A 13,633-nucleotide genomic window follows, 5' to 3' on the forward strand; every position below is an offset into this window, starting at 1 on the left:
GTGATCTGATTGAATGAATGGTATTATTTTAATATTTTTATCTGTTTATGTTTAATGTCCAATTATATGAACAGTTTTGGAGAAGGTTCCATGAGGTGCTGAGAAGGTATATTTTCTTGTTTGGGGGTGAAATGTTGTAGAGATATCTATAAAATCCATATGGTTCATAACTTCTGTTAGTTTCACTGTATCTCTGTGGGGCTGTGAAAAGCAGCCTATTTTGGGTGAATGAGGCTCATTCCAGTGACCCAGTAGAAAAGTCTACAAGGAAGAGAACAGATAGCCACGTTCCCAGAGACGGATGCCTGAAACTGCAGAGCCTCCCACTTCATAATTCTGTGACTATAAGTCACACAGACAAGCTCCTGGCATTCTGGCTAGACTCCACCCCCACAGTTACCTGACTATAACCAGGTATGCTCCTCCCCATAGTTACCTGGCAACAGCAAGATAGTCCAGCTCATTATAAAAGAGGCTGCTTGGCCCCTGCACGCTCTCTTTAAGCTCTCACCTTTCTTATTCTCTTCTCTAGCTCCCTTCCCCACTGTCTCCACATGGCCATGGCCGGCCTCTCTCACTCTTTCTATCTTCTCTCTTTATTTCTGACTTTCCACAATAAATCTCTGAAATCATAGACTGTCTCTGCTCATCACATTTTGCCATGCTTGAATGATGGGATAGGCTTTCCCCTAAAGAGCCTCATCTAACCTCCCTCTGAACGGCCTTTCTGCACTCCAGCCATGGACCAGACCAAGTATTCTTGCCTGAGTGGGAACCACCAGCTCCCCCTCTCCCCCTGCCCTCTCCTCTCTTTGAGCCACCTCCAAGGGTCCCCATTTGTTCTCAGCTCTTCGGAGGTGTGCAGTGGAGTCTGGGATGCCTGAGACTGAGAACCTGTTACCTAAGACTGCCCCTTGTCCACCCCCTGCCAAGTTGGTATCCAGTGGCTTCCCACAGTCAAACACCCATGCAGGGCTGTGTGGAAAGCTTGCAGCAGTCCTCCTGTGCCTGTCTGCCCATAGCTTGGCAACTCTGGTGGGACACAGGTTTCCTCCCACTCCCTTTATTACCCTGGCGCCCACTGCCTAAAATTTGTTGAGTCTGTTTCAATGATTTGTTCATTGGTAAGAGTGGGGTATTGAAGTCTCCCACTATTATTAAGTGAAGTTCAATTTGTATGTGTTGAGCTTTAGTAAAGCTTCTATTGTGAATGTGGGCATCCTTGCGTTTGCAGCATAGATGTTCAGGATTGAGACTTCTTGGAGGAATTTTCCTTTGATGTTTTTGAAGTATCTTTCCCCATTTCCTTTGATAACTTTTGGTTGAAAGTGTATTTTATTTGATATTAGAATGGCTACTCCACCTTGTTTCTTGGGACCATTTGCTTGGAAAAAATTTTCCAGCCTTTTAGCCAAGGGAATATCTGTCTGGATTCTGTTTACATATCCAGTCTGTTAGCCTGTGTCTTTTTATTGGGGATTTTAGTCCATTGATGTTGAGAGATATTAAAGACAGAAGATTGTTCATTCCTGCTCTTTTTGTTGCTGGACATGGTATTATGTGTATATGATACTCTTTTTTTAGGTTTGTTGTTTAATGTTTAATTTCTTATGTTTTCTTGGTTGTAGTTTTCCTCTTGTATTTTAGATTTTATTCCAGTATCCTCTGTAGTGCTGAGTTAGTAGAAGATATTACTTAAATTTGGTTTTGTCATGGAACATCTGAGTTTCTCCATCTATGGAGAATAACAGTTTTGCTGGGTATAATATGCTGGATTGTCATTTGTGTTTCTTTAGGGTCTGGATGACATCCACCCAGGATCTTCTGACTTTTAGAGACTCTGATGAAACGTCTGATTTAATTTTGATAGGTCTGTCTTTATATGGCACTTGGCATTTTTACCTACAGCTTTTAATATCCTTTCTTTGTTCTGTGCATTTATTGTTTTGATTATGTGACAGGAGGATTTTCTTTTCTGGTTCAATCTACTTGGTGTCTGTAGATTTGTACATTTGTGGCCATCACTTTCTTTATATTAGGGAAGCTTTCTTCTGTGATTTTGTTGAAGATGTTTTTGCCTTTGTTTTTGTTTTCTTTCATTTATTTTTGTTGGCAGATCAAAGAAAATAATTATTACATTTTACATTTTCAGGTCATAGAAAGCAGCATTTAGCAAAGTATTAGATAGGCTTAGTTTATTATCTAGCTTTTTCACAATTTTATGAATTTTAATTCATAAAACATTTAAATGATATCTGTGTGTCTATAAATAACCACAGATACACTGGATTTTTATTCCTTTTAATTATTTTCTCATTTGGTCTTCAGATGGTGAGCACAGACATGTTTACAAAACAAAAGATTTGTATGGGCCTTCATTATATGTTGAAGACCTAAAAAATTCTGCTCACCTGGATCATGGCTATGGAAAATGCCCATCTTAAAATACTTGGTTTAGAAACTGAAAAGATGGCCCAGTTCTTAAGAACACTTGTTGTTCTGGCTTGCAGAAGACGCAGGTTCAGTTTCTATGACTCACTTTCAGAATTTTGGTTATGGGGATTTCATACCCTCTTTCAACCTCTGAAGGCACTGTACACACATGGTATACATATTTAAACTTAATCTTACACATATTACATATATACATAAAATGAAAATAGTAATACTAAATAAATGTTAAAAATATTTGTTTTTTAAAAGTGGTTTATTTGAACATTTGAGACTAACCACATAGCCAGATTTTTTCTTAGTCAGGCCATACCAACAGATTTACCAACTTGACCTTGAGTTCCATTCATAGGAAATTTTAAGACACATATGAAGGATTAAGGAAATGCTAAAGTATTATCAAATTATCGTTTTTACTCTATAACTATTCATTTTCATCATCAAATATTTTTATTGTATAAGTGGAAAATAACACATTAGTTATTATTTTTTGAAATTCCAATTTTTCTTAAATATTTATTATTTTAAATATTGTGACTACAATATTTTGGACATATTTTTCTGTATCTTTCTATATATCTGCACATGTGAAAATTACATACTTGCATTTTGTGATTATATTATTTCTTTTATAACATTCATATAAATGTCCTCAGTTTTTAATAACAAATACGATCATCACTTTTCAGCAATTTAAAACTTTGAAATCTACACATTTTTTTCCTTTTTACTTGGCTACTTCTAACAGATATAAAATATTGTAATTGTAGCACTATATGATTTAAAAAACAATGTTTCTTCTAATCAACGTTTTATCTTTCCTTCTAATTTTCCTTGTAAAACAGATATTTGCAGTCATTAGTTTATATATATATATATATATATATATATATATATATATATATATATGAAGAGTAAATGGGGACTATTTGGGGACAATAAGGGATATAGAAGGAAGGAGGAGAATGGTTACAGGACAATAGTAGGCTGCAGGAAAAATACAAAGAAAGGATAATTATGTATGTGTATAAAAGTTTTTTATTACAATATATCACTATGCATGCTAATCTAAAAAATAATTCACAGGGTCTAAATCAGTTGGTTAAACAAGAGTTTAATTCCCAGAACCTACATTTAAAAATTCCATATATGATAGTAATTCCTGAGCTGGGAATGCAGACAGGCTGAGAGATGCAGAAAAGCTATCATAGCCTCCTTTTTGTGTTACAGGCCATTTAGTAATCTTCTCCTGGCAATGAGGTAATTGGAACTTGAATAGAGACACTAGAAGTTGTCTTCTACATATGCAGCTAGAGACTCGAGCTCAGGGGGTACTGGTTAGTTCATATTGTTGTTGCACCTACAGGGTTGCAACCGCCTACAACACCTTGGGTACTTTCTCTAGCTCCTCCATTGGGGGCCCTGTATTCCATCCAATAACTGACTGTGAGCATCCACTTCTGTGTTTGCCAGGCACTGGCATAGCCTCACAAGAGGCCACTATATCAGGGTCCCTTCAGCAGAATCTTGCTGGCATGTGCATTAGTATCTGGGTTTGGTGGCTGATGATGGGATGGATTCCTGGATGGGGTAGTCTCTGGATAGTCCATCCTTTCATCTTAGCTCTAAATTTTGTCTATTGGGAAGAGAGGCCCCTTGGTCTTGTAAACTTTATATGACCCAGCACAGGGGAAGGCCAGGGCCAAGTAGTAGGAGCGGGTGGGTAGGGAGCAGGGGCGGGGGGTATAGGGAACTTTCAGGCTAGCATTTGAAATGTAAATAAATAAAATAATAATAAATAAATAATAAATAAATAAATAAATAAAAATAAAGACATTGTTAGGGGAAAAAAAAAAAAAAGAAGTTGTCTTCTGTCCTCAATGTGCAAACTGATATGAAACCTCCCATACATGTGCATCTCTACATACAGGCATACACACACACACACACACACACACACACACACACACACAGGGTGAGAGAGAGAGAGAGAGAGAGAGAGAGAGAGAGAGAGAGAGAGAGAGAGAGAGAGAGACTTTCTTGTGGAAAAAAAACACGTGAAAAAGAATAAGGACACGTCAATAATATTTTAAAATTATTTAATTGTACTGAATTGTACTTAAACTTTTTGGTCCATAAAAAGAAACATATCCAAAATGGATTTATACTCCCAAAAAATTATGTTCCTAAACTCTTTCTCTGTCTCCAAAAATCTGTTTCAGAGTTACGGAACATCAATGACCTAAAACTTAGACTTTGGGACTATAGAAGTCCATTAGGCACATAAAAGTATTAACTGCAGAAAGTAGATCTTCAACCCTTACAAAGTTGATGCCAAATCCTCCCTTCGGATACATGTTTCTAATGATTCTTACTAATCAGAGCTGAGCTCATATGGGTGCCTGAAACCTCACCTCTTGGCCTTTATCATATTGTTGGCAAGCAGTGTGGATTTAGTGGCGACATTGAAAATGTCTATTACTATGAGGTGATCAGAATTCTGTCTTCATTTTGGTTTCATATACAGTCTGGGATTCATGACAAATGAAAAAAACTTCATTAAAAAGCCACAAAAAGTCATATATCAAGGAGTTTAAAGTAAAATATATTATCTCTTACCAAAAACCTTAGAATAACAGTAGAGAATATAAGAGGAAAATCTTGGGAAATATATCTACATTTGTTTTGTGTCTTCAAACATATTCAAGCTATTATGCCTACCTATATTCACTATTTCACTAGCAGTTTTCCAAGGAAATTTTTTAAAGATCCATAGAGCAGAATTCCAATTTTAACATTTTTAATTGAATCAGAAATGTGCAAGCTATAGATGTACACCAATGACCTGTGATTTTTACACTGCAGTGTTTGAATCCACCTTGAATATTTTTTTCATTATACCAAAGCAAACTAACTGGAGTCTCAAGAGAATCAAAATGGCAGTTTTTAACCACGAATTTCTTTTGAAAGGAAAGAAATAAACTATATTCCTTAGCAACTTTCATAACATCTTAAGTTAATATTTGAATCAATTAGATACCTCAGCTAAATGCAGTTTTCCCAAGGAAATATTTATGTTGTTGTTGCCTTGCAGTTTTCTTTTGTTCCTTTTTCTTCCTTTCTTTCTTTTTTCCCCAAAGTACTAGGAGATAGAGTCGGGCCTTTGGAAAATAAGACAGGTGTTCAGTCAACCATGACAATCCGAATGGCTTGATTACTTCTCTGTGGGAGATGATTTGTTTTATTGTCTGTAATAACACAATTACACTGTGTTCTGATTCCATCTATAGTCACATCAAAGAAAAGATAAAAGAATAAATTAGCCTACTTTCAAGTACATTTTGATAATAGCAGCAGAGGATTTGAAAGTTGGCAGGCCAGTTGAAATGTATTCAAAATTCACTAAGATTAATATTTAATATATTTCAGAGTCTGAATTGATGTATATCTTATTTCCCATACATCTTCCAAGTGCTCTTGGACAAGTTCCATATTTCCATTTGGAATACTGAGCATTAAGAAAAATTGTGTGTGCCTAATAATCCAAGAGTTTGAAAAAGAAAAGTCATTTTTCTCATAAAATATTCTTCTCTTAGATACTATTTCTTATTTTTAAGCTCCAGTTCACAGTTTGCTCATCCTGTCACGCAATTACTAGCACCATGTGAGGTTTCTTTAAAATACTGATATTATAATCCTCTGCTTATTTTTGAGATTCTGATTGAATTAGCTTACTATGCCAACACACACACACACACACCCCACATACTTCCACACAATTTAATGTATAATATAGTGAAAAATCCAGTCAAAATACCTTGATAACTTTACATAGAACCCATTGAAAGATAAATCCAGTAGAATGTGAGTAGGAGTTCAAAATGGAATTTCTGGTGAAGTTCAAAATAAGCATGGCATAAAAAAGCCATGTATGGAAATTTGCACTGCATTATTTTTTGCAAACAACTGTGATAATCTTCCCAAAAATATCTGTCTAAAATAACTTTATAGTAACACAGGTATGTCTTATAAAAGTTGTCATGAAATTTCAAACTCTACAGATTCTTGTTGATAGCTTAATTGATAAAATAGATGCAGGTATAAAATACTTGTAAACAGCATGGCAATTAATTGCTATGTACCTTCATTGGAAAAGTTATTGCAACATTTTTAGGCTAGAAGATGTGAGCACGTTTCAGTCAGTAATATGTGGACTTATAATGCTGGAATTGAGATGTGGCATGGCATTAGTAGTCATAGTTAATAATCAAGAAATTATATGTCTTTTTAGGTATAAAGGAAACTTTACTAAATGCAGATATGTGCATTTTGAGGATAGGTAGTCAAGGGTTACTCTTTTCTTGTATCTCCTCCCGAGGCAGAAGATAAATAAAGTGTGCCATTATAATGAGTTTCATCTCCAGACTTGGCAACACATTGCAATCTTTACAATTCAATAGAACACAGAGTTCAGATAGTGTCTTAAGGCAATCAAAGGCTGGAAGGCACAAAGGAGAACTCCTCCAAGACCTTCATCTTCTCACAGTAGGAAATGAATGAATTCCAAGAAGTTAACTTTGTTCCTTTTTTCCTTCCCATTTGTTCAACTTAATCTTTATTTGCTTTCAAAATATAATGTTTTCCTCTCCAAACATTTCTTTATTGATACCTTTAACATGCTATTCCTGTCACTAATCTTTCATTCCTCATTTTCATTTTCCACTCTGCTTTTAAATGAATCTTTCTTTTTATTCTTCTCTCATACAATATATCCTAACTGCATCTCTAGCCTTCCAACTCTCTACTCATCCCTTGTCTCTTCAATCACCTCCACTCTCCAGAGATCCACTCTTTCTCCAGTGACCTTCAGAACAGAGTCAGCCTTCTAGGAATATCAGTAGAATCTGGCACAATAAGGTACAATGAAACTAGGCACAAGACCTCAGATCAGGGCTGGAAAAGGCATCTCAGAATGAGGGAGGTAGTCCAAATGAGTCAGAGACACCTCCACTCCCACTGTTAGGACTCCCACAAAAATAGCAAGGGAACAATCATAACATGTATGCCCAGGACCTAGCACAGACTGATCCAGGGTCCACGATTACCTTTTCAGTCTCTATGAACCCCCATGAGCCCTGATTAGATTCTCTCCTGTTCTCCTTGTGTCCTCTCTCCATGGTGTCAATGATTTGTCCTCACTCTCTTATAGGGTTCTATGATCTCCAATAGGTAAAACTGAATAGAGACTTCCAATTATGGGTCTCTGAATTAGTCCTCATCAGCAGCTAGCAAAAGCCTCTCTGAGGATGACTGTTCTAGGCACCAATACATGAGTGTAGTATATCATCAGATATTATTTCATTGAGTTTTTCCTACCCCAAGTCTTGGAGCTATCTAGTTGTTGCATTTTGTCTTTGGTAAATTATTAATTACATCTCATTATTTAGTTATCTTATTACTTTGTTTGCCCAAGAACACACACAAAGTACAGTGTGTGGATATCAGCCATGTCTTTATAGTACTGAACTCAGACTGTAGGATTTGGCAAAGTGCCTTAATTCACAAAGTCATTAGTCTTTAGGTTTCTTGTCTTCTTTGAATCACAATATTATCCTATCCTGAAGGAACAGAAGACCCAATACAATACAAAGACAGGTAAACATTATTTTCTTCATTAAAATATCTACCCAGTTATCTATCACTAGGCTGTTTGCTTGTTTTTATTACCATAAAAATATCTTTCTTCATACCTGTTTCACTAAAGCTGTTAGCTTGATTCTTCTTCTTTTGTCTTAAAGAGGAGGACTTGTCCTAAAGCAATGAAACCACAGTGCTGCAGTGAAGCTATGGGCATCAAGTAGAAGGCTGTGTTTGCCACCCCTCGGTCAAATAGTCTGTTCCAGAGTTGTTCTGGTCTGAAAGAACTGTAGGGAGAAAAATGGAGAAGAGCCTGTGGAAAAGGTGTTCCAGTGACAGGCCCAAATTGGGATCCAGCTCAAGGGAAAGCCCCAAGTCCTGACACTATTACTGATGCTAAGGTATGCTTACAAATCGTGGGTCTATCATGACTGTTCCCTGAAAGGCCCAACAAACAGCTGAAAGAGTTATATGCAGATATTTACACCCAACCAATGAACAGAAGTTGGTGATCCCTGTGATTGAGTTAGGAAAAAGCTGGAGAGGGAGACCCTATAGGAAGACCAGCAGTCTCAACTAACCTGGACCTCTGAGATCTCTCAGACATTGAGCCTCCAACCAGGCAGCATATATCAGCTGATAATAGGTCCCAAACACATATACAGCAGAGGAATACCTGGTCTGGACTCAGTGAGAGAAGATGCACCTAACCCCTAGGAGACCCAAAGCCCCAGGAAGTGTTGAAGTCTAGTGGGCTTGGGGCAGGAGGAATGGGGACATCCTCCTGGAAACAGGGACGAGGTATGGGATGAGGAACAGTTAGAAACAGTTAGAGGGCAGACCTGGAAGGGGATAAAGACTGTACCATAAAACATGATTTTATATATGTATATATATATATATATATATATATATATATATATACATATACACATATACATATACGAATGATCTGGAGTGCATGCTGAAGTCTCAACTGTAATAACTATGAGGAAAGTATCAGATCAGCCTCTGGCAGCCAGTGTTTTTCACTTATTTTATAAATACAGTAACCTAGCCCATCCTGGAACATCTGCGAGGATTAGTGTATCAGGATACATATAAAATCTTAAGTTGTGGTATGACAGGATTACAAGTAATTTGTTTTTTGTTTTTTGTTTGTTTGTTTGTTTGTTTTGTTTTTATTGCTGAGTAACTGACAGTTTTAGAAGAAAGTGTTCATGTTGCTTTCCCTCAATATGCGCTCTTCTCCACTATGCTAAATTAAGAAAGCCTCTAGCACAGTGGTCTCATCCTTCCTGATGCTGCAATTATTTAATACAGTTCCTCATGTTGCGGTGATCCTAACCAAAACTTATTTTTTGTTGCTACTCCATAGTTGTAATCTTGCTACTGTTCTGCATTGTAATGTAAATATCTCTGTTTTCTGATAGTCTTTGGTGACCTCTCTGTTTGACCACCAAAGGGGTAGCAATCCACTTCTCTAGCAAGATCTCACAGGAGCCAGGAGGACCTCTTCAGGACACATTTCAGATGTTTGCTAGATTGAAGTTGAATGTGAATGCCTCTCAGTAGTCTTATCCCGAAAATAAGTCTCACATTACTGTGCTCCATGTATTACTGAGGTAATGCAAATGTAAAAGTGTACTTCTACATTATATTCATAATGAAATGAGTAATAATGCAAATGAGGGTGGTGAGTATAATGGGCTGACAGCTGAACTTTATAAGAGATTAGCAATGCATGAGATTATGAAGTACTTGATGAATGGATGAAGAAATGATTAAATAAGTGAATAAAATAAATATATCAGAGAGGTCCTGCTGACTCATTCAAAGCACAGAATATTTGATAAAATATTAGTATTTTAACACTTTATTAGTGTCACTGAAAGACTGTTACAGGGTACACCTACCCACCATATCATTTTTTTGTCATTTGTATGGATCATGTCAATATAAAAAATCTTCTTTTAATTTAGATAGATAGTTATAGAAATTTCAATTATGACTCTGAACTATTAAAGCCTTACATACATACTAAATCTAACTCTATAAACAAAAAATTATTTCGGATTTGTCATTTCACAATAAGCACCAAGAATGCTTCCCTAGGTGTTCTCGACACAGTAGGATTTACCCAGCACTCAGCTGTGTGTTTTGCTTACTCAGTGACTAATGACCACATTATTAAAGAAGTAAATGTATTAATATATCCTTTAGTCATTCCACATACACTAATATTCAGATGAGAAAATATTTATCATGAAACTTTACAAAACATTTATCTGTGCAAATCAGAATAAGAAGTAGAATGCAGAAAGGAATTATACTGATGGAACAAGGGTGGTAGAAGACCTTTTGCTAAAATCCTTGGCCTCGCTTGCCATGGAAAGTGCGCTACAGCTCTCGGGGGTGGGGGGGGTGGACTTCTCTTTGCACTAAATCGAGACCATCAGAGAAAACTATAACTTGACACAAATGTACAGATCAACAAAACGTGAAAGCCCAACCCCAATACATATGTATTAAAGCTTCTGCATCGATGTCTCCAGGGACATCTGATGGAGGTCAGGTGCCAGAATGACTATAAGAGTCAGAATGCCAGGAAGCCTGCTGTGATACTATCTCTGCTAGTAATGGCTGCATAAGCAAGACTTGAACAATGGTATATCAATTGACATGTTAATGTGGAGGGGGAAATTTTTACAGGGTCCCACTCCTAGACAAAGAATTACAGGCAAAAAGAATTAGCTTCTTCCAGAGACTGCCACATTTATTGGAGTACCACTACAAAGTTGTCAGCTCTGAAATACACACACACACACACACACATATATACATATATGTGTATATATATACACACATATACATGAAAATGGACTCACCAACATATATTTATATACTTGTGTGTGTGTGTGTGTGTATATATATATATATATATATATATATATATATATATATATATAATAGTCATAGAAAACAAGGAGCAATGGATTTATGAATGGGAGAGTTATAGGAGGAATTATAGAGAAACTGGGAAGGTTTGGAGCACAAAAGGGGAAGTGAAAAGTTGATGTAATTCTATTATAATTTATTATAATTAAAAATGTATATGATTTTTAAAAAATATTTAATTAAAAATCTTACACATTTATATTATATTAGTGTCCTAAAGTAGTTTTATTACACACATCTAAATATTTTTAAATATAAGAAGACTTAGTTCTATAAAATTTCAGAGGCACATAAGACATGAAGCTATTTTTTTGATTATTTCTTTTAACAATGTTCAACATTTTGTGATTGTTAAAGTAACTGGTTTGACTCTATCAGTAAATATTATATGAATGCTGGTATTAAAGAAAAGAAAATGCTTTCCCCCAGTTATGGAGTTTACATGACAGTATTTGTGATTGAATATTCCTTTCTTTTGCTCTTGAAAATTTTTCCTGGGGAAGCTGCATATTTTTTTTTCTTTCTTTTTTTTTTATTATTTTCTTTACTTACATTTCAAATGCTATCCTGAAAGTTCCCTATACCCCCCTCCCCCACCCCTGCTCCCCTACCCACCCACTCCCACTACTTGGCCCTGGCCTTCCCCTATGCTGGGTCATATAAAGGAAACTGCATATTTAATTATGCTAATGAACACACCAGGAAACTTTCCAGCTTAACTTTCCCTCTGTTCAGTGTGCACAGTGTGGGAAGGTGGCCACTTAAATGTTCTTGGATTATAAGTGATTTGTGACTCTTTAAGGACTTTCAAAATTCTCTATATAAGTAAATCAGAGTCTCTTTAATTCCATATGCCCTTCCTTACGATTTATATCCATCAGCCTCTATTTAAAGATTTCTTTCTCTCATTTTAGTGGTTGAAAATCTCCTTTTAATCTGTCTTATTTCCTATAATATTTTAATGTAAATCACTTCAAATCTCTATTTTACATTCAGAGCATCACCATAACTGATTATAATCTGTGTTTATTGTTTTAATTTAGAGCCATATATGAATTGCACAATGATTTTTCTTCCATGATTCAACCATTATTTGTTCCTGTGTAGGTGTTTCCTTGACGATATTTATGGGACTTGGGGTAATAATACTCAGGAAAGGTACATGCTATATTCCTAATTAGCTCAAAGTTGAAAATTACATCAGCGTATGTACAAATATTTACCCCTTATATCCAGATATTCAGGTGAAAATTGAACTTTCTCAGGCCTTATCAAAGAAAGTCATGCCAAATCAACTCACCTTCTCCTTGATTTCCTATGATTTCATTAGCTTCATAAGAAACCACAAAGACAAACCCATCCCCTCCCTGCCATGTTAACCTTGGACATCCTATCTACAAGTTTTAAGAGGTGCCATAATCTTTCTTAAGTTAGTTCAAGGATATTGAAATTAAAATAAAAATTTAATTGGACCATTGATAGATATCAGTTAATAGAGTATTTGCCTCCTACCCACACAACCACTGGTTTGATTTCTAGTACTTCAATGAGTCAGGTGTCAGATGTCTGTAACCCAACTTTACATTGTAGAAGCAGAAATATCAGGAGAGTGGCTTCTTTGTCACAAACAAGTATCCATAGGTATGTGGGTTTGCTTCTGGGTCTTCAGTTCTATTCAGTTGATCAGCTTGTCTGTTTCTATACCAATACAATGTGCTTTTTATTATGAATGCTCTTTAGTACAGCTTGAGGTAAGGGATGGAAATTCCTCCAGAAATTCTTTTATTGTTTAGGTTATTTTTGGCTATCCGGGGTATTTGTTTTTCCATATGAAGTTGAAAATTGCTCTATCAATGTCTGTAAAAAATTGTGTTGAAATTTTGATGGGAATTGCATTGAATATGTAGATTGCTTTTGGTAAAATGGCCATTTTCACTATGTTAATCCTAGCAATCCACAAAAACAGGAGATCTTTCCATCTTCTAAGTTCTTCTTTGATTTCTTTCCTCAGGGACTTGAAGTTACACCAAGATATTTTAAATTATTTGTGGCTATTGTGAAGGGTGCTGTTTCTCTAATTTCTTCTCAACACATTTATCATTTTATAAAGGAAGACTTCTGATTTTTTTGAGCTAATTTTATATTCAGCTACTTTTCAAAGCTTCTGTAAGGCAAAGGACAATGTAAACAGGAAAAACTGGCAGCTTACAAATTGGGAAAAGATTTTCAATAACCCTACATCTAACAGGGTGAATATCCAAACCTGAAACCATATGGAGTTTGAGTTCTATGTGTGCCACAGGGGATTGTGACTTAGTTACTGACACCAAGTAAATTTACATTGGGCATAAGTATTACAAAGAAAATTACCATAAATCACCATGCCACATATGAAAACTAGTTGAATGTGTGACTTCCATTTTAAAAAGGAAAAAAAGAAAAGAAAAGTGAAAGTAAAAGATAAGAAGCTGTGACTTCAAAGTTTGATGTGAAGAGCTTGGAGTTTCAAAGTCTAGAGCCAGAATATCTAAGAGTGCCCTTTGTGTCTTTAATATTTAGTCTTTGCTTTTTGTATGGATGACCTGAT

This window comes from Mus pahari, chromosome 3 (genome assembly GCF_900095145.1).
Source record: "Mus pahari chromosome 3, PAHARI_EIJ_v1.1, whole genome shotgun sequence".
Taxonomy (NCBI): Eukaryota; Metazoa; Chordata; class Mammalia; order Rodentia; family Muridae; genus Mus; species Mus pahari.